Genomic DNA, 23,692 nt, shown 5'->3' on the forward strand with positions numbered 1-23,692 from the left:
CTATAATGGTATCCCGTCCGATCGATGTGGGTCGTATCATTGTTCAGCAAGTTCACGACTGTTTGGGTAAAAAGGCAAGTGCTTTGGTGTTTCCTAATTTAATTATCGCTTTATGTCGTAAGAAAAAGTTTGAGGAAAATGCTTTTGATGAAATTTTACCTGGATTATCGGGCATCACTAGGGCTAGACTTCCACTGTTGTTGGGAATTGAAAATCCCAAGTCTAACGACCCTGTTCATGAGCAATCTGCAGGTGCTACAGAATCGAATGCCGAGGCAAGGTTACTTGCTCTCGAGGAAGCTGTGACGCAGACTCAAGCTCAAATGCATGCTTTACACGGTGACATCCGTAACTTCTTTGGATATGTGAAGCATAGAGATGCTGTGGTGGAATCATTCTTTCAAGAAATTATTCCCCACGGTCAACGGAATTTCCCTGGTTTCCCAGACGAAATTCTGTCGGCATTCAATGCCGAGGCATCTCCAGAGCCTGAGCACGATGCACCTGATCCTCCTGTTGATGACCCTACTCCTGATACACACCGTTCCGAAACTCCTGAATATCCATCCACTGTCCCTGTCGAAGAAACATCCAGCCCCGTCCCAGCACCCAATCCTTCTCATGCACAACGTAGTGGTCGCCGCACCAAGACCACGGCTGGACGCATTGCGCACTATTACTCCACTTCTTCCGAGTCCAGCCCAGCACCTATCCGAAAGCGCACCCGATGAGAAGCTGCTAGCACCTCCAAAGCACCACCACCACGTAAACATTGAGGTACCTCTCTTGCATCCATTTTCATTTAGTTGCATTTCATTGCATAACATATAGTTTTATAGTTAGTTTAGTTCTCTTTAAGCATTGAGGACAATGCTTCCCTTAAGTTTGGGGGAGGTATTGTTCTTGGTAGGTCATATGCATGATAGCATTAGCATAGTATTATGCCATGGCATCAGTAAATGGTATGACAGTTAGATGAAATGTTTTGAGGATACCCGATTATGATAATTTTGTTAGGCTAGAATCTGAATGTAAATGTCTGTTGAGAATGATAGAACTCACTCTAGGGCTTGATGCTTTGTGAAAAATATTTACACGATTTGTATGTTTTCTATACTTAGAAAATTTAGGAAATTTTTATGAAGGAACTTTAGTTAGTCTTGGCATTGAAATATAGTATGGTGTTTAAAAGAAAAATCAAAAACAAACTCCCTTAGAAATGAAACTGTGAATAAATGCTTAAGCATAGCTGTAGAGGGAAACTCCTCTTTTCCGTGGCATTTCCGGGAACTTTCTTTAATAAATGGAAGCCCTGTGCATATGATGAATGAAAGAAGTCACGGATGACTCTACTTAACTAGCTCGGGATGGAAGGTATGCTCCCTTTCATCTAGAGTGTGGGAGAGTAGGTGTGATGAGCTGACTCCATTCGTAACAGCATAAAAAAAATCACAGAAAAGGGAGTAAAAATGTGCTTAATGATAAGTAAATGCCTTGACAAAAACTAGGGGACTTGATTAGAAATTGTCTAAATTCGCTAAGTATAGATTGGATACAATCACGCACACACACCCACAAAGGATTTTGACCTAGGGAAAAGTACTTGAATTCTTGATAAGTCTAGCATGTTGAAGCCTATCGTTCTGAGGGTTGAAATTCAATTTTGTCCTACTGTCTTACTATCGAACTTTGCCATGATATTATGCTTATGTAACTGCTATCCATTGCTTGAGGACAAGCAATAGCTTAAGTTTGGGGGTGTGTTAACTTCCTAAAAAGGCTACTTTTAAAGCCTTTTTCACTTAAGTTATTGTTTGTTTAAAAAGCTCATTTTAGTCATTTTAGGATCATGTAGTTGCATATAGTTGCATTTGTGGTGGTTGTGCTATTTTATTTCTTAATGGTGATGTTTGAGGGAAAGGTGCAGTTTGTCTATGGTGTGCAGGGAATAGCAAGAAAAAAGGATTCTTTGGGAAGTAATGTCGCGGCATCACACGTTGCTAAAGCAGATTGAAATGCCTTGGCATTTCTGGCACAGAAAAAGACAAAAAGATATTTCTGCATAAGGACAGCTGGCACTGGACAGCTGTCTCTACACGTGAAGGACTGTTGTAACCACCTGCCAGAGCTGCCAAAGGACCACTGCCACTTGGAGGATAAGATTCATGCACAACATGTGATTCTAGGGGGTATGAGGGGTATTTTGCACCCAACAAACTCATCATTACCCCTAGATATTTTTTATTATATATGACACCTCATGGGAGAGAGAGATAGAAGGACAGAGAGCACACGTATAGAGCAGAAAAAATCACATTTTTATTTCTTCTTCCTTGGGATATTCCTTCATTGATAAAGCTCTAAGGAGTGGCAAGCTAGGGGCCGGAAGGAGCTAGCGAGCTAGATGGTTCGTGGTGGCCGAGAGGAGACCTCCGGTGGCGCGTCGAAGGCTTCTTCTCACTTCCCTTTTGCTGTTATTTTTCTATTAATTTGTGCGTTGTTGGAACGAATATCTTCATGACTTTGTGTTTGGATATTTCGAACCCCACCATGAACTAACTTATTTGGTGGTGGTTGGTTGAACGATTGTTTAAACTTTATTTTTTAGGGTATATTTAAGTTTATGTTGGGTTCTTTATTTTTCTTTGCTTATGAATGCTTCACCATCTAGGCTTGTAAGAGGCATAGAAATGTCCATCTCTTAGATGAAGGTTAGGTATTCGGAAGAATCCTAAACTAAAAATACTTGTAAGTATTCGGAAGAAGCGCAAGATAAGATCCTCATAAGCAATGGGTTATGGTATTTTCAAGGGGCTTTGAACCGGCCTAGGAATATTATAACTTAATCCCTTAGATCTCGGAAGAGACTAGGATAGGATTTCAACGACTTAAAAGGGTGTCTTTATCAATAGGGTAGGCTGTCCAACATCGTTGAGTGAGAGCAGATGCCTTGGCATCCTATTCTGTTAGGTTCTTTTGAACACCTTAGGAAAGCCCTGTCGAGTAAGTAAAGACAAGATAGCTTAAATATACTTGAGAAATAAGTTTAGCAACCTTAGACCAATCTTTACCATTCATTTCATTGGAAGCTTGTCACGTGAGGATTATTTTCTTCTTATTTTATTTATTTATCTTTTTATTTACTGTTTTTACCATTTTTCATTGCCTTGACATTTCACCATACTCAATATTAAACATCCATCATTGCCACTGCATTTCCATTTGCTACACCATCACACCATCAATCCACATTCACCAGCATACATATCTCCATTACCGTGACATTTGTATATATAAAGACTAACTATACTTAGATAATTTAGTGCGTTTCTTTGGTTAGACTTTCGTAATTTCACCCAATCCCTGTGGAGACGATACTCACTCATCATTATATTACTTGAGCGATTGTGTATACTTGCACATTATTTGCGTATATTTTATAGTACTCACAACACGCGAACACATGTCTGTTATTAGAAATAATCCTTATTGGGGGAAAAAGTGTTTTATCTTTTAAGAGACAAAATTATCCTGACAGCTTCTGACATGTTAACTAGTCTTCTGTCTTCTTCTGTCACCGATTGAATAACTTGTCGAACAGCTCTATCTTCTGTGGATGAACCGTGCAAATGTTGAGTTGTTTTTTGTACTGGCCCAAGAAGTCTCGAATGACTGCATCTTTGAATTCGTCAGCAATGATCTCCAATTTCAGCTATCGTTCTGCCATTGTTGTCTTTGAAGGGACTTCCAAGATCAGTAACCTTCATCTTGCCCCTGCAACCTCTGCCAATCAGTTCTTCAGAGATAGACTTTCATTGTGCTTGATATAGACCCGGTTCATTATGAGTCCTCTATAATGCAGTAGAGGGATATATTCTTCAATTTTGGGCACCACTTCTTCTGGATTGAATGTGACACATAGTCGCCCTGTAGACTGTCATCTGCATTTTCATCTCTTGTATTACAACCCCTTTGTCCATTAATGCAAATTATTTATGTTTAACAGACATGTTTTAGTGGATCAACACCCCTTTTGAATGATGTACATGATAAAAAAATATAATTAAAAAAACGAAAAATGAAAGGAAAAAGGAAAAAAATTAGTGAGATAAGGATAATAAAAAAATAATGAAAATAACAAGTCCTACCCCACATGCTTATTATTCCTACCCGGACATGATCTCTATCCCGCATGATAATTTCAAACAAATCCTAATCGCATATTTGTCTAGTTTGCATGCTTTGAATAGAAAGTAAAAGGAAATAATTCAAGCATCCTAGGTTTTGAAATGAGGTTTTAGGGTGGGCTCTAATTCTCTATGGTCTCCTGATTTTGGTTCTAAAAACGGTACTCGAGTTCTCCTTGTTGGTGCCCCTTGGGCTTGCCAAACCCTTAGTCCTAAGCCTATTTCAAGCTTGTGTGGACTAAGTTAAACTCAAGAGGACACATTCCCTTATGTCTTTGTGGTGAATAAATTCACACAAAGGCATCGCTTTCACCCCCCACTTAAAAAGGTTTGGAGCTCGGGTATAGAGCTAGAGATAAAAATTTTGAAAATCTGAAATCATTGAAAAAAACGTTAGTACAACTATTTATTTGAAAAATAATCAAAGGTAAATAATTGTAATCGAATAAATAAATTTAAATTTACCATTTTCGCATAAAAAGACAACTGAAAATTAATTTCGGCCTGACTCACTTACCTGTCCCTAGCAGAGTCGCCAAGCTGTCAGAACATTTTATGCAGAAGACATGTCAACCTACTAGAATCTATTCGGGGTCTAGAGGATTTAGTTCGAATGTACATTTGATTGTTTTTATGTCTCTTAAAAGCTAAAACATTTTTTTCTAAATAAGGATTATTTATAATAATGGACACTTTTTCGGATCAATACCTCTAAATTACGTACATCATGCATTGTATTCCTTTCATTTTATATTTTATGTTTATTTTTATATTTTCGATGTTTTTACTTTCATATTAACTAACAAAACATGTCTCAGAAAGGGAAAGAGCAAACACCAAGTTTACCACTGCAAGCATTAGATACGCATTATCCGCATAACACTCGAGCAAAAAAGAGACAAATGGAAGCCAGAATTGAGAAGATTGAGGAAAACATGACAAAACTGCAGAAAGAGTTGGAGGACAAAATGGCCCAGAACAGTAAAAGTACCTTGGATTCCATAACGAAAAGTCAGGAGTCCTTAGTCGACCAGATCGTGACTAAGTTGTCTGGTTTACAACAACAGGCAAGTGTACCCGGAGTAGGTACATCTGAGGGGATAACCATACCACCGACCCCACAAGTGGTTGTCTCATTCGGGATCTTACCCGGACTGCAATGTGACTCATCTACAACCAAAGGGAAAGTTGTATCGGTTTTAAATTTATAGACATCTGCAACAAATCCTGACAGTCATCCGGACGATTGCCCCATCCTGGATTTTGACGAGGAGGATAAGGCAAATAAGATTGAAGAAAAGATCAGGATGTTAGAAGATCAAATGAAGATGGTCCAAGGGGACCATGATTACTATGGAGTGGATTCAATGGAGCTGAGCCTAGTTCCATATTTGGTGCTTCCACCTAAGTTTAAAATTCCTGAGTTTGAGAAGTTCGACGGGAACAGCTGCCCTTCAGCCTATATCACTATGTTTTATCGGAATATGACAAGATACGAGGGAAATGACCAACTCTTGATCTACTGCTTCCAGGAGATCCTGTCTAGTTCAGCTATTCGGTGGTACAACTAGCTCAGCCGAACTCATATCAAGACATGGAAAGACTTGGCCAAGTCTTTCTTAGAACAGTATAAGCATATCAATGATATGAGACCAGACCAGGTTATTCTACAAAGCCTGGAGAAAAAGCATAACGAAAGTTTCTGACAGTACGCACAGAGATGGAGGGATTTATCTGTGCAAGTTCATCCACCCTTGGATGAAAAGGAAACTAGAAAGATGTTTGTGCAAACCCTGAAGACACCTTACTTCGGGCACCTGGTGGCAATCACATCGGGAAGTTTCTCAGATCTGGTCATGGTCGGTGAAATGGTTGAACTGGCCATAAAACAAGGAAAAATTGAGGGAGGTGATTCCAGTAAAAAGCCTCCCCTAAAGAACAAAGAGCGAGAGATCAACAATGTCAATACCTACAGCGCCAACAAAGGTGTTACGGTCTCAAGTTCAAAAATAACTGCAGCTGTACCATCCGGTACTTCTAACCATGCTCAGAGAGAACCAAGGAAGGAAAGGGAAAGGGAGCAGTTCGATCCCATTCCCATGACGTATAAAGAATTATACCAACAGCTCTTCGATACTCATGTGGTGTCACCCTATCCTATGGATCCGATAAAGCCCCCTATCCGAAATGGTTTGACGAGAACGCCCACTGTGAATATCATGGTGGTGTGTAGGGGCATTCAATCGAAAATTATCTCACATTCAAGAGGCTTGTAGAAAAAGAATGTGGAACAAGAACTGGATCCATTTCAACTCTGGAACACCGAACGTCGCCCAGAATCCCTTGCCTAATCATCAGGAGACAAGAATCAACGCAATCACCACCGAGAATGGCAAAAGAATAAAAACTTGTGTTTCGAAAGTTAAAGCTCCTTTAGCTTGGGTTTGGAGCCAAATGGTAAAGGTGGGGCTTCTTGCACCTCAGTCATATTCCACGAGGATTCAAGATGGTAACCATTACTGTTAAAACAATGAAGAAGGGCATGGAGTCCAAGAGTGCCCCAAATTCAGATCATTAGTCCAGCTCATGATGGACAGGAAAGAGCTGGAATTTTACAAAAAAGTTTAGGATTCCCCAGAATCAGATATTTGCGCTACCAGAGAATCATCAGACAAAAGACTCGGTAGGGGTAGTCCTTTGATAATAACCCCTAAGGCAAAGATGACAACAACAACAACCCAAGCCAAGGTGGTGATCACAACACCTCGGCTTTTTCAATACAAGGACAATCGACAAGTGTAATGGAGGTACGAATGCTAGGTGAGTACTTCCAAATGATGTGATAACAATGTGAGGTAAAGACCACTAGAGCCTTTCAAAGAAGACGTGTTGGCTATAAACGAAGCTATAAAGGATGAAGAAGCTAAAGAATTCCTCAAGTTCCTGGAGCATAGCGAGTAAAGTGTTATAGAACAACACCATAACTTGTCAATGCGTACCTCAATGTTGGCACTATTATTAAACTCAAAGACACATCGGGAGGCCTTGTTGAAAGTCCTAAATCAAACTTTCGTGCCATAAAACATACCAGTCAGCAAGATGGATCGACTGGTGAACAATATTCAAGTTGATAATCTCATCTCATTCTTAGATGATGAGATTCCATCCGGAGGATGAGGTCGAACAAACGCACTACATATCACTACGTATTGCAAGGGGCACGCTTTACCAAGTTTATTGATTGACAACTGCTTGACCCTAAACGTGATGCCTTTGGTGACATTGAAGAGGCTGCCAATAGATATCTCTCATATGAGAGCTTGTCAGAACGTGGTCTGAGTATTTGACGGGACCAAAAGAGAGGTAATCGGTAAGATCGAAGTACCGTTGACCATCAGACCAGCCACCTATGATGTTGAGTTCCTTGTGATGGATATCATGCTGTCCTATAGCTGTCTTTTGGGAAGGCCGTGGATTCATCAAGCAGGTGCAGTACCCTCCATGTTGCACCAAAAAGTTAAATTTGTTATTGACGGGGACTTAGTAATTATCAATGCTGAGGAATATATCGTGGTAAGTGTGACCACGGAGGCCCCATACATTGAAGTAGACGAGGAAGCGATAGAATGATCATTCAGCTCCTTGGAGTTTGTGAATGCCACATTCGTGGCAGAAGGAAAGAAGATTTCTAAACCCTGACTCTCCAAATACGCAAAGATGGAGATCAAGTAAACCCTAGGCCAATGTGCTAAAATCGGAAGGGAGTTTGGGAAGCAACTGCATGGAATGATTAGTACAGTCCTTTCTATTTCAAAATTAGACCAGTTTGGGCTCGGTTTTCAGCCCAGTTATCATGAAAAGAGGAAGGAGATCAAAAATAATCGAGAGAGAAGATTAGTCAGATTGACTGGAAATGAACTCCAATGGAAGCCTATGATATTGACGCCTCTTTAACACACATTTAATTCAGGTGGTTATGTGTTTAAAACCACCCCGTTTGATTTAGAAACGGCTCTGGAATATCTGAACATCAATGCTGTGACCACAGAAGATGTTGAAAACGAAGATAGATCCGGAATATGCCGTCTGCCACCTGGGTTCGTGCCTAGCAGTTGGTCGGTGGAAGAACTACCTGTGGTTTACAAGAGTCTTTCAGAGTAATATTCGAACTATCTCTATTTGCCTATACCCAGGGCAATAGGTGATCTTTTGTAAGGGTGAATAAAAATTTTGTTTAAGTTTAATAAAAGATGCATTTTTTCCCTTTCCATGGCAAACAAGTTTTCTTATTTCATTTTCTTTTGAATTCATTGCCTATTTTTTCATTCCAATACTCTATTCTATTCTTCTTCAAATTTAATTCTTTGTCTGTTTCGTGTGGGATATTTCCTCTCTTGTATACATATCTTCTTTGTTTCTTCAGGACCCCAGATAACGATAATGCAGGCACTGATGATCCTGATCCAAAGGTGGATTTTGAATCAGCCATTTTTCTCGGGAAATTTGATGAATGCGACACTAAAGAGGAGTGCAACTTACTCACCAAATTGTTAAGAATGGTAAAAAGTGAAGATAAACACATATTGCCACATGAGGAGATGACTGAAGTCTTGAATCTGGGTACTGAAGAGGATAGAAAGGAGGTTAGAATTGGCACAACTTTTTCAGCTGAAGCAAGACAAAACCTTATAGTCTTACTTCAGGAATATAGAGATGTGTTAGCCTGGTCGTATCGAGATATGACAGAACTAGACACATATATGGTAGTTCATAAACTGCCAATTAAGCCAGAGTGCAAACCCGTGCAACAGAAACTGAGAAGGATGCGACCTGAGATGCTCCTTAAAATTAAAGAAGAAGTCAAGAAGCAATTTGATGTTGGTTTCCTTCAGGTGGCCAAGTATCCGGAGTGGGTGGCCAACATAGTGCCAATTCCGAAGAAAGATGAGATGGTTCGCATGTGCGTCGATTACCTAGACCTTAATAAGGCGAGCCCTAAAGATAACTTTCCTCTGCCTCACATTGATACGTTGGTAGACAATACAGCCAAGAACTCTTTCTTTTGATTCATGGATGGATTTTCGGGATATAATCAGATCAAGATGCATCCTGAAGACATGGAGAAGACCATGTTCGTCATGATGTGGGGAACTTTCTGCTACAAATTGATGCCCTTCGGATTGAAGAATGTCGGGTCCACATATCAGAGAGTTATGGTGACCCTGTTCTACGACATGATGCACAAAGAGATCGAAGTTTATGTCGATGACATGATTGTCATGGCACAAACTAAGAATGAACATGTTGAGAACTTGAGAAAGCTCTTCCAGAGATTGTGGAAGTTCCAACTAAGATTGAACCCTAGCAAGTGCACCTTCAAGGTAACACCATGAAACTATTAGGCTTCGTGGTCGGCAGAAAAGGCATCGAGGTCGATCCCGATAAAGTTAAGTCTATTCAGAGTTTACCTCCACCACGAACACAAAAAGATGTCAGAGGTTTTCTGGGCAGATTGAACTATATAGCACGGTTCATATCTCAGCTAACCGACAAATGTGATACAATCTTCTATTTTCTCTGAAAAAACATTCCAGGAGCATGGGATGAAAAATGCTAGATTGCATTCGAGAAAGTAAATGAGTATTTATCTCACACTCCTGTCCTGATGTCCCCTATCACGGAAAAACCTTTGTTCTTGTACCTATCCATATTTGAAAACTCAATGGGATGTGTCCTGGTTCAACATGACGAATCTGGAAGAAAAGAAAGAGCCATCTACTATCTGAGCAAGAAATTCACTAATTGCGAGGTCAGATATCCTCATATCGAGAAGGTTTGTTGTGCTCTAGTCTGGGCTACAAAAAGACTCCGACAATATATGTTGTATCATACCACTTGGCTGATCTCCAAGTTAGATCCTTTAAAGTACATGATGGGTGTACCTGATTTATCTGGAAGGTTAGCCCGATGGTAGATGCCCTTGTCTGAATTTGAAATCAAGTACATGAGCCAGAAAGCAATCAAAGGAAGTGTCATATCAGAGTTCTTCACAAGTAGAACCGATGAGAATTACGAGTCTTTGGACTTTGACTTCTCAGACGAAGACTTGATGGCTATATCCTTAGAAAAAGCAAGTACTTCCACGGATAGTTCCTGGAGAATGCATTTTGATGGTGCATCAAATGCATTAAGACATGGCATCGGGGCAATCCTAATCTCTCCAGAAGGGAGTCACTACCCATTTACCAGCAAACTAAACTTTGATTGCACAAATAACATGGTAGAATACGAAGCTTGTATCTTGGGAATTCGGGCTGCACTAGGGCAAAATATAAGGACTTTATTGGTGTACGGAGACTCAACCGTAGTAATCTATCAGCTCTGAGGAGAATAGGAAACCAAGGATGTAAAGTTGTTAGAGTACCAGAAACTAGTAGTGGATCTGCTCGAAGAGTTCGACGAAGTCACATTCCACTACGTGCCTTGAGAAGAAAATCAAATGGTTGACGCTTTAGCTACCTTGGCAGCCGCATTCAAGGCTGGCGGGGAGTCTGAAATGATGGCAATTGACATGCAGTCGTATGAGTACCTGGCTCATTGCTACCAAATTAAAGAAGTGAGAAACTAAGCCCTTGTACTACAATATTCTGCAGTATATCAAGTATCGAAATTATCCAGAGGAAGTCACCGAAACCGTTAAAAGAACCATTAGAAGGATGAGAGTTGGATACGTCCTTGGCGGGGATGTCTTGTACAAGAAAAGCCATAATCAAGTCCTATTAAGGTGTGTCGATGCTGAAGAGGCAAAAATGATAGTGGAAGAAATACATGATGGAGTTTGTGGAACCCATGCAAATGGGCATATGATGTCAAGACAAATAATGAGATGCGGATACTTTTGGTCCACACTAGAAAGTTAAACATCAATTATGCCAGGAGATGTTATAAGTGTCAAATTTACAGAGACAAAATCAATGTTCCATCTCATCCACTTAATTTAATGATGTCACCATGGTCGTTCTCTGTGTGGGGCATGGATGTTATCAGGAAAATCCATCTGAAGGCTTCAAATGGTCACTGATTCATTCTTGTGGCAATTGATTACTTTACAAAGTGGGTAGAGGCTACGTCATATGCCAGTTTCACTCAATCTACTATTTGCAAGTTTTTGAAGAAAGAAATCATATATCGGTATGGTCTACCTGAAAAGATCATCATCGATATCGCTACAAACTTGAACAACAATATGGTGAATGCTGCTTATGAACAGTTCAACATAAAGCATCATAATTCTACTGCTTATAGACCAAACAAGTCCTACCCCACATGCTTATTATTCCTACCCGGACATGATCTCTATCCCGCATGATAATTTCAAACAAATCCTAATCGCATATTTGTCTAGTTTGCATGCTTTGAATAGAAAGTAAAAGGAAATAATTCAAGCATCCTAGGTTTTGAAATGAGGTTTTGGGGTGGGCTCTAATTCTTTATGGTCTCCTGATTTTGGTTCTAAAACGGTACTCGAGTTCTCCTTGTTGGTGCCCCTTGGGCTTGCCAAACCCTTAGTCCTAAGCCTATTTCAAGCTTGTGTGGACTAAGTTAAACTCGAGAGGACACATTCCCTTATGTCTTTGTGGTGAATAAATTCACACAAAGGCATCGCTTTCACCCCCCACTTAAAAAGGTTTGGAGCTCGGGTATAGAGCTAGAGATAAAAATTTTGAAAATCTGAAATCATTGAAAAAACGTTAGTACAACTATTTATTTGAAAAATAATCAAAGGTAAATAATTGTAATCGAATAAATAAATTTAAATTTACCATTTTCGCATAAAAAGACAACTGAAAATTAATTTCGGCCTGACTCACTTACCTGTCCCTAGCAGAGTCGCCAAGCTGTCGGAACATTTTATGCAGAAGACATGTCAACCTACTAGAATCTATTCGGGGTCTAGAGGATTTAGTTCGAATGTACATTTGATTGTTTTTATGTCTCTTAAAAGCTAAAACATTTTTGTCTAAATAAGGATTATTTATAATAATGGACACTTTTTCGGATCAATACCTCTAAATTACGTACATCATGCATTGTATTCCTTGCATTTTATATTTTATGTTTATTTTTATATTTTCTATGTTTTTACATTCATATTAACTAACAAAACATGTCTCAGAAAGGGAAAGAGCAAACACCAAGTTTACCACTGCAAGCATTAGATACGCATCATCCGCATAACACTCGAGCAAAAAAGAGACAAATGGAAGCCAGAATCGAGAAGATTGAGGAAAACATGACAAAACTGCAGAAAGAGTTGGAGGACAAAATGGCCCAGAATAGTAAAAGTACCTTGGATTCCATAACGAAAAGTCAGGAGTCCTTAGTCGACCAGATCGTGACTAAGTTGTCTGGTTTACAACAACAGGCAAGTGCACCCATAGTAGGTACATCTGAGGGGATAACCATACCACCGACCCCACAAGTGGTTGTCTCATTCGGGATCTTACCCGGACTGCAATGTGACTCTTCTACAACCAAAGGGAAAGTTGTATCGGTTGTAAATTTATAGACATCTGCAGCAAATCCTGACAGTCATCCGGACGATTGCCCCATCCTGGATTTTGACGAGGAGGATAAGGCAAAGAAGATGGAAGAAAAGATCAGGATGTTAGAAGATCAAATGAAGATGGTCCAAGGGGACCATGATTACTATGGAGTGGATTCAATGGAGCTGAGCCTAGTTCCATATTTGGTGCTTCCACCTAAGTTTAAAATTCCTGAGTTTAAGAAGTTCGACGGGAACAGCTGCCCTTCAGCCTATATCACTATGTTTTATCGGAATATGACAAGATACGAGGGAAATGACCAACTCTTGATCTACTGCTTCCAGGAGATCCTGTCTAGTTCAGCTATTCGGTGGTACAACTAGCTCAGCCGAACTCATATCAAGACATGGAAAGACTTGGCCAAGTCTTTCTTAGAACAGTATAAGCATATCAATGATATGAGACCAGACCAGGTTATTCTACAAAGCCTGGAGAAAAAGCATAACGAAAGTTTCTGACAGTACGCACAGAGATGGAGGGATTTATCTGTGCAAGTTCATCCACCCTTGGATGAAAAGGAAACTAGAAAGATGTTTGTGCAAACCCTGAAGACACCTTACTTCGGGCACCTGGTGGCAATCACATCGGGAAGTTTCTCAGATCTGGTCATGGTCGGTGAAATGGTTGAACTGGCCATAAAACAAGGAAAAATTGAGGGAGGTGATTCCAGTAAAAAGCCTCCCATAAAGAACAAAGAGCGAGAGATCAACAATGTCAATACCTACAGCGCCAACAAAGGTGTTACGGTCTCAAGTTCAAAAACAACTGCACCTGTACCATCCGGTACTTCTAACCATGCTCAGAGAGAACCAAGGAAGGAAAGGGAAAGGGAGCAATTCGATCCCATTCCCATGACGTATAAAGAATTGTACCAACAGCTCTTCGACACTCACGTGGTGTCACCCTATCCTATAGATCCGATAAAGCCCCATATCCGAAATGGTTTGACGAGAACGCCCACTGTGAATATCATGGTGGTGTGTAGGGGCATTCAATCGAAAATTATCTCACATTCAAGAGGCTTGTAGAAAAAGAATATGGAACAAGAACTGGATCCATTTCAACTCTGGAACACCGAACGTCACCCAGAATCCCTTGCCTAATCATCAGGAGATAAGAATCAACGCAATCACCACCGAGAATGGCAAAAGAATAAAAACTTGTGTTTCGAAAGTTAAAGCTCCTTTAGCTTGGGTTTGGAGCCAAATGGTAAAGGTGGGGCTTCTTGCACCTCAGTCACATTCCACGAGGATTCAAGATGGTAACCATTACTGTTAAAACAATGAAGAAGGGCATGGAGTCCAAGAGTGACCCGAATTCAGATCATTAGTCCAGCTCATGATGGACAGGAAAGAGCTGGAATTTTACAAAAAAGTTTAGGATTCCCCAGAATCAGATGTTTGCGCTACCAGAGAATCATCAGACAAAAGACTCGGTAGGGGTAGTCCTTTGATAATAACCCCTAAGGCAAAGATGACAACAACAACAACCCAAGCCAAGGTGGTGATCACAACACCTCGGCTTTTTCAATACAAGGACAATCGACAAGTGTAATAGAGGTACGAATGCTAGGTGAGTACTTTGTGATAACAATGTGAGGTAAAGACCACTAGAGCCTTTCAAAGAAGACGTGTTGGCTATAAACGAACCTATAAAGGATGAAGAAGTTAAAGAATTCCTCATGTTCCTGGAGCATAGCGAGTAAAGTGTTATAGAACAACTCCATAACTTGTCAACACGTACCTCAATGTTGGCACTATTATTGAACTCAAAGACACATCGGGAGGCCTTGTTGAAAGTCCTAAATCAAACGTTCGTGCCATAAAACATACCAGTCAGCAAGATGGATCGACTGGTGAACAATATTCAAGCTGATAATCTCATCTCATTCTTAGATGATGAGATTCCATCCGGAGGATTAGGTCGAACAAACGCACTACATATCACTACGTATTGCAAGGGGTATGCTTTACCAAGTTTATTGATTGACAACTGCTCGACCCTGAACGTGATGCCTTTGGTGACATTGAAGAGGCTTCCAATAGATATCTCTCATATGAGAGCTTGTCAAAACGTGGTCTGAGTATTTGACGGGACCAAAAGAGAAGTAATCAGTAAGATCGAAGTACCGTTGACCATCAGACCAGCCACCTATGATGTTGAGTTCCTTGTGATGGATATCATGCTGTCCTATAGCTATCTTTTGGGAAGGCCGTGGATTCATCAAGCAGGTGCAGTACCCTCCATGTTGCACCAAAAAGTTAAATTTGTTATTGATGGGGACTTAGTAATTATCAATGCTGAGGAATATATCGTGGCAAGTGTGACCACGGAGGCCCCATACATTGAAGTAGACGAGAAAGCGGTAGAATGATCATTCAGCTCCTTGGAGTTTGTGAATGTCACATTCGTGGAAGAAGGAAAGAAGATTTCTAAACCCCGACTCTCTAAATACGCAAAGATGGAGATCAAGCAAACCCTAGGCCAAGGTGCTAAAATCGGAAGGGAGTTTGGGAAGCAACTGCATGGAATGATTAGTCCAGTCCTTCCTATTTCAAAATTAGACCAGTTTGGGCTCGGTTTTCAGCCCAGTTATCATGAAAAGAGGAAGGAGATCCAAAATAACCGAGAGAGAAGATTAGTCAGATTGACTGGAAATGAACTCCAATGGAAGCCTATGATATTGCCGCCTCTTTACCACACATTTAATTCAGGTGGTTATGTGTTTAAAACCACCTCGTTCGATTTAGAAACGGCTCTGGAATATCTGAACATCAATGTCGTGACCACAGAAGATGTTGAAAACGAAGATAGATCCGGAATATGCCCTCTGCCACCTGGGTTCGTGCCTAGCAGTTGGTCGGTGGAAGAACTACATGTGGTTTACAAGAGTCTTTCAGAGTAATATTCGAACTATCTCTATTTGCCTATACCCAGGGCAATAGGTGATCTTTTGTAAGGGTGAATAAAAATTTTATTTAAGTTCAATAAAAGATGCATTTTTTCCCTTTCCATGGCAAACAAGTTTTCTTATTTCATTTCCTTTTGAATTCATTGCCTATTTTTTCATTCCAGTACTCTATTCTATTCTTCTTCAAATTTAATTCTTTGTCTGTTTCGTGTGGGATATTTCCTCTCTTGTATACATATCTTCTTTGTTTCTTCAGGACCCCAGATAACGATAATGCAGGCACTGATGATCCTGATCCAAAGGTGGATTTTGAATCAGCCATTTTTCTCGGGCAATTTGATGAATGCGACACTGAAGAGGAGTGCAACTTACTCACCAAATTGTTAAGAATGGTAAAAAGTGAAGATAAACACATATTGCCACATGAGGAGATGATCGAAGTCTTGAATCTGGGTACTGAAGAGGATAGAAAGGAGGTTAGAATTGGCACAACTTTTTCAGCTGAAGCAAGATAAAACCTTATAGTCTTACTTCAGGAATATAGAGATGTGTTAGCCTGGTCGTATCGAGATATGACAGGACTAGATACAGATATGGTAGTTCATAAACTGCCAATTAAGCCAGAGTGCAAACCCGTGCAACAGAAACTGAGAAGGATGCGACCTGAGATGCTCCTTAAAATTAAAGAAGAAGTCAATAAGCAATTTGATGTTGGTTTCCTTCAGGTGGCCAAGTATCCGGAGTGGGTGGCCAACATAGTGCCAATTCCGAAGAAAGATGAGATGGTTCGCATGTGCGTCGATTACCTGGACCTTAATAAGGCGAGCCCTAAAGATAACTTTCCTCTGCCTCACATTGATACGTTGGTAGACAATACAGCCAAGAACTCTTTCTTTTCATTCATGGATGGATTTTTGGGATATAATCAGATCAAGATGCATCCTGAAGACATGGAGAAGACCATGTTCGTCATGATGTGGGGAACTTTCTGCTACAAATTGATGCCCTTCGGATTGAAGAATGTCGGGTCCACATATCAGAGAGTTATGGTGACCCCTTTCTACAACATGATGCACAAAGAGATCGAAGTTTATGTCGATGACATGATTGTCATGGCACAAACTAAGAATGAACATGTTGAGAACTTGAGAAAGCTCTTCCAGAGATTGTGGAAGTTCCAACTAAGATTGAACCCTAGCAAGTGCACCTTCAAGGTAACACCATGAAACTATTAGGCTTCGTGGTCGGCAGAAAAGGCATCGAGGTCGATCCCGATAAAGTTAAGTCTATTCAGAGTTTACCTCCACCACGAACACAAAAAGAGGTCAGAGGTTTTCTGGGCAGATTGAACTATATAGCACGGTTCATATCTCAGCTAACCGACAAATGTGATACAATCTTCTATTTTCTCTGAAAAAACATTCCAGGAGCATGGGATGAAAACTGCTAGATTACATTCGAGAAAGTAAATGAGTATTTATCTCACACTCCTGTCCTGATGTCCCCTATCACGGAAAAACCTTTGTTCTTGTACCTATCCATATTTGAAAACTCAATGGGATGTGTCCTGGTTCAACATGACGAATTTGGAAGAAAAGAAAGAGCCATCTACTATCTGAGCAAGAAATTCACTAATTGCGAGGTCAGATATCCTCATATCGAGAAGGTTTGTTGTGCTCTAGTCTGGGCTACAAAAAGACTCCGACAATATATGTTGTATCATACCACTTGGCTGATCTCCAAGTTAGATCCTTTAAAGTACATGATGGGTGTACCTGCTTTATCTGGAAGGTTAGCCCGATGACAGATGCCCTTGTCTGAATTTGAAATCAAGTACGTGAGCCAGAAAGCAATCAAATGAAGTGTCATATCAGAGTTCTTCACAAGTAGAACCGATGAGAATTACGAGTCTTTGGACTTTGACTTCTCAGACGAAGACTTGATGGCTATATCCTTAGAAAAAGCAAGTACTTCCACGGATAGTTCCTGGAGAATGCATTTTGATGGTGCATCAAATGCATTAAGACATGGCATCGGGGCAATCCTAATCTCTCCAGAAGGGAGTCACTACCCATTTACCAGCAAACTAAACTTTGATTGCACAAATAACATGGTAGAATACGAAGCTTGTATCTTGGGAATTCGGGCTGCACTAGGGCAAAATATAAGGACTTTATGGGTGTACGGAGACTCAGCCTTAGTAATCTATCAGCTCTGAGGAGAATAGGAAACCAAGGATGTAAAGTTGTTAGAGTACCAGAAACTAGTAGTGGATCTGCTCGAAGAGTTCGACGAAGTCACATTCCACTACGTGCCTTGAGAAGAAAATCAAATGGTTGACGCTTTAGCTACCTTGGCAGCCGCATTCAAGGCTGGCGGGGAGTCTGAAATGATGGCAATTGACATGCAGTCGTATGAGTACCTGGCTCATTGCTACCAAATTAAAGAAGTGAAAGAAACTAAGCCCTTGTATTACGATATTCTGCAGTATATCAAGTATCGAAATTATCCAGAGGAAGTCACTGAAATCGTTAAAAGAACCATTAGAAGGATGAGAGCTGGATACGTCCTTGACGGGGATGTCTTGTACAAGAAAAGCCATAATCAAGTCCTATTAAGGTGTGTCGATGCTGAAGAGGCAAAAATCATAGTGGAAGAAATACATGATGGAGTTTGTGGAACCCATGCAAATGGGCATATGATGTCAAGACAAATAATGAGATGCGGATACTTTTGGTCCACACTAGAAAGTGAAACATCAATTATGCCAGGAGATGTTATAAGTGTCAAATTTACAGAGACAAAATCAATGTTCCACCTCATCCACTTAATTTAATGATGTCACCATGGCCGTTCTCTGTGTGGGGCATGTATGTTATCGGGAAAATCCATCTGAAGGCTTCAAATGGTCACTGATTCATTCTTGTGGCAATTGATTACTTTACAAAGTGGGTAGAGGCTGCGTCATATGCCAGTTTCACTCAATCCACTCTTTGCAAGTTTTTGAAGAAAGAAATCATATATCGGTATGGTCTACCTGAAAAGATCATCATCGATATCGCTACAAACTTGAACAACAATATGATGAATGCTGCTTATGAACAGTTCAACATAAAGCATCACAATTCTACTGCTTATAGACCAAAGATGAACGGAGCAGTAGAATCAGCAAATAAAAACATTAAGAAGATAGTGGAGAAAACAATTGAAACGTACAAAGACTGGCATGAGAAGTTTCCTTTTGCTTTGTTCACTTACCGAACCTCGACTGGACAACTCCATTTTCACTAGCTTATGGAATGGAAGCAGTGCTGCCCATTGAAGTAGAGATTCCGTCACTCCGGGTCTTGACAGAAGTCAAACTGGATGATGCGGAATGTGTGCAATCCAGATATGATCAGCTTAATCTGATAGATGAAAAGAGACTGAAAGCCATTCACCATGGTCAAATCTATCAGAAACGGATGATTCGAGCACGTGACAAGAAGGTGCGCCCGAGAATATTCTACGAAAGAGATCTGGTGCTAAAAATAATTTGGCCAATCCATAAAGACTTCCGAGGAAAAAGGACGCCAAATTGGGAAGGACCTTATGTCATGAAAAAAGCCTTTTCCAGATGAGCCCTTGTCTTGGCTGAGATGGACGGACATGAACTACCACATCCCATCAATTCGGATGCAGTCAAGAAATACTTCGCTTAGGATGAAAACCCGAAAGGGCGTCCTAAGTCGAAGAAAGAAAAAAAAAAGGAGAAAAAGAAAAAGGAAAAAAGAAGAAAAAAAGCATTTAGGGTGAAAACCCGAAAGGGCACCCTAAATTAAAAAAAAGGGAAAAAAAAAGAAAAAAGAACAAAAGGAAAAAAGAAAAATAAGGCGGGTTCAAGATGAAAACCCGCAAAGGGTGTCTTGCAACCAAGGATTGGTCCAAGTTGAAAACCCGAAAGGGTGATTTGGATATCGATCAAGAAAATCCAGACAGTGGAAATATCCCGACATCTGAATCTTCTACAGACTCAATGAGTCGAAGAAAGGTTGCACTCTCCAGAATATTATCGTATTTTCAAAGATCCCTTGGCAAAGGCTGCGTTCAAAGTCACCTAACAGCTTTTCAGCTCAGAAGTGCCCACATTATCGAGATCTCATACTTCATCATGTATTCATTTTCCAAAATGTTTGTCATGTATTATCTGTTCTTTTTCTCCCTTATGAATAAAACAATCTTTTCTCTAAATCAATTCCTTTTGAGCATCTTGAATTGAAAGTAAACCTAATGATTTATTTATTTTTGCAAGAGATAATCACATATTACTGTACAAAGATACGTTGAAAAGTACAAGTACCCGAAAGTCGATCAAGGCTCATGCACATACTTGAGATGGTCGAGAAGTATTTCCCAAATAAAGAAACAAATAGAATGTGCACATCAGATTTGAATATTTGAAGAATTCAAGATCAGGGATCAAAACTTCAAGATTCCAGAGTCAAGATTCCAAACATGCAACCGGAGATTGAGATTTCCCTCCACAAAATAACATATGTTGCATGCATTTTAGGCATACCTAAGAGCATTGCATCCATAACATCGCATATATGCATATCCTCTCAGGTTTTATCTAGAGCCAATTTTAACTTCGCAGCGAAGCAGATTGGACTCGAAACGACACAATTTGCTCGAGAGTATATTTCAACTTCACGACGAAGGATATCTAGCTCAAAGCCAAACTTCACAATAAAGGGGTCATCCACGATTTCAACTTCACAGCGAAGGGAATTGTGTCCACTCGCAACATACAATACTTGGATTTCAACTTCACGACGAAGGATATTCAAGGCAAGGCTCAACTTCACGATGAAGGGGCCATCCACGATTTTAACTCCACAACAGAGGATATCGTACCCACACATCCACAATTTCAACTCCACGACGGGGGATATCATGTCATTTGAGGCTCAACTTCACGACGAAGGGGCTTCCCAGTTCCAGAGCCAATTTCAACTTCACAGCGAAAAATATTGGACTCAAGACAACACAAGCTCAACTTCACAACGAATGGGCGATTGATTGTCAACAAATAACTTTTTCAATTTTATTCAGAGTCAATTTCGACTTCACAATGAAAAATATTAGACTCGAGACAGCACAAGCTCAACTTCACGGGTGAAGGGGCGGCTAGCTTTCAACAAACAATTTCCCAGTTCCATAACCAATTTCAACTTCAAAACGGAGGATATTGGACTCGGAACTATACAACTTACTTGGATTTCAACTTCACGAAGAAGGATATCCAATTACCAGGCTCAACTTCACGACGAATGAAACACTTGCAGTTTCAACTTCACGACGAAGGGAATCATACACACAAGCAACATCCATCTCTAGATTAGATTTCAACTTCACGATGAAGGATATCCAAAGAAGGAGTGTCTGTCAATAAACTTTCCAGTTTCAGAGTCAATTTCAACTTCACAGTGAAGGATATTGGCCTCGAAACAACGCAACTTACATTGGATTTCAACTTCACGACAAAGGATATCCAATTCCCATGCTCAACTTCACGAAGAAGGGGCCATATACGATTCCCACTTCACAACGAAGGGTATCATACTGCAACAAATTGACCCAACTTCACGACGAAGGAGTCATCTATAATACAGCAACACCGAAGTCTTCAAGACAAGTGTCACCTTCACGACGAAGTATCTTGAGCCAGAAGACGATTCAGAGGTCACTCACCAAAAGCTTTGAGTTTGATTTCAACTTCACGACGAAGGATATCGTGCTCAAAAGTCTCCAGCTCAACTCAACTTCACGGCGAGGGAGTCATTTTCGTGATTTAATCCAAATATCGAATTTTAACTCTACGACAGAGGACATTCGATATAGACGAATTTTGGTGTCTTTTAATCTTTGCTCTATTTTCGTTACACGATAATGAGCAAAGAGGGGCAGCTGAAGACACCAAATCTTGACCAACTAATGTTACTATATTATATAATATTTATTCATTTTTTTGGTTTTCTACAGGGCCCAGGAATAAATAAACGTTGTAGCCTAACAACGAGTGGCCCAAGTACAAGCCAGCAGACCCAACACACGCAACCCACTGAAGCTAGGGTTTTCAGAACCCTAGCGAGACTGTCATCTAGCACCACAATGAGGGAAACCCATCCCAGCCGAGGACTCCTCGCCATGCAGTCCCCATTATGCACGCCTCTCCAATAGCCTGAGTTCTCCGACGCAAGGAAATCACACGAAGCCAACCGTTAATAACAAGCAAAGCGGCATATTAGTTTAGGACTTCAACAACCAAATCGAGTTTTACTCGGATTAGAACTCTAAAAATAGGTTTGTGTTTCCATTATAAATAGATGTAACACACACAAGGATTTCATACAAAAGCACAAACACGATTACTAGAGAAAAATCACAGCTAACCGCAAGAGATATTCGAAGCATTTTTGTAATACTCGAAGACAAAAAGAAAAGAAATAAAAGGTATAGTTTACCTCGATTTGGCGTTTTTCTTTGTGCATGTTGCATTCATGGTTCCTTTTCTTTGATTTTTGCTTCGAAACAGCCAATGAACCGGGGCGTTTTCAATATCTACTTCCGTAGATCTAGCCCCCGAGGCTTGTGTTTTTGAAAAAATATTCGGATTTTTAAAACAAGGAGGTGATGAACTTTCAGAAAGTAAAAAATCATATTTTACAGCCGATGACCGGCAGCTGACGCCTTCAGCGGAGGCGGCGAGGCGGCGTATGGCGGCCGGGATCTGGAAATTGGCCCTGTTTTTCATTTCTAAAGAACATGCGATAGCATTTGAGGATAAGGGGGAGGAGGCTTTTGTTTACAAATAAGGATTTAACAAATTTTTGCTTAATTTTTAAGTTATATAGCTGACCCGTTTGGACCGTGACCCGACCCGCTCATCCCTCAGACCCACGTGTTTCTATTCAAAAGAGGGTAAATCACCCTTTTAGTCCCACTGAGATGCAATTTACTTATTTTTGGCCCCTAAATCGATTTTAAGCCCAAACTTTTCACAACTTTACCCTTAAATTTTGTTTCTTTTCAATTTAGCCCCTATTAACTTCAATTTGTCTATTCAATTTTAATTTTTTTATTATTTGTTTTTCGTATTATTTTCATTATATATATATTACGTTTTATTAGTTTTATTATTATTAGTATTATATATATATATATACATAATTATATTTCCTATTTTATTTCTTATATATATATATATATATATATATATATATATATATATATATACTTTTGGTTTTCTATTTTCTATTTATTATTATTTTACCTTATATATATATATATATACTTTTTTTATATTTTATTTACTTATTTATCTATTTTATTTTTATTTTTATTCTCTATTTTTATCTTTTTATTTTCCTTTTATTTGTTTTACTTATTTATTTATCTGCATTATCATCTTATTTTTATTTAGTTGTTTGCTATGTATATATTAGTATTATTATTTTTCTTCATTTTATTTATTTTATTTATTCTATTCATTTTTATATTTAGTTTATTTTTATCTTATTTATTTTTTATTACTTTCCTTATTTCATTCGTTTTACTTTCTTTATTATTTATTTATTTCTTCTAACACATATTTTGACTTTTAAAGAGCACATTTTCAATCAATCAGAGGTAAGTAATTTGGATCGATATTTTACCTTTTAATTTAACTTTCAATTTTCTTAACATAAGACAAATGGAAATTACGTAGTACCGAAAGGGCAGTTCAAGGGTGCTAACCCTTCCTTGAATGTAACCGACTCCCGAATTCGACACATCTTTAGTAAGACACGGATCAGGTAAGTAATAAGGTATCCGATCTACCCATTTGTTTTAAAATAAAAGATCGGTAACGACTCCTAATCCATTTTCCTAAGTCGAAGCCCAACTCGGTGGCCAACCGAAAGACGGTTCTAACTTTAAAAATATTTAGGTAGATCGGACAACAT

This window comes from Hibiscus syriacus, unplaced genomic scaffold (genome assembly GCF_006381635.1).
Source record: "Hibiscus syriacus cultivar Baekdansim isolate YM2019G1 unplaced genomic scaffold, ASM638163v2 tig00112383_pilon, whole genome shotgun sequence".
NCBI classification, from domain to species: Eukaryota; Viridiplantae; Streptophyta; class Magnoliopsida; order Malvales; family Malvaceae; genus Hibiscus; species Hibiscus syriacus.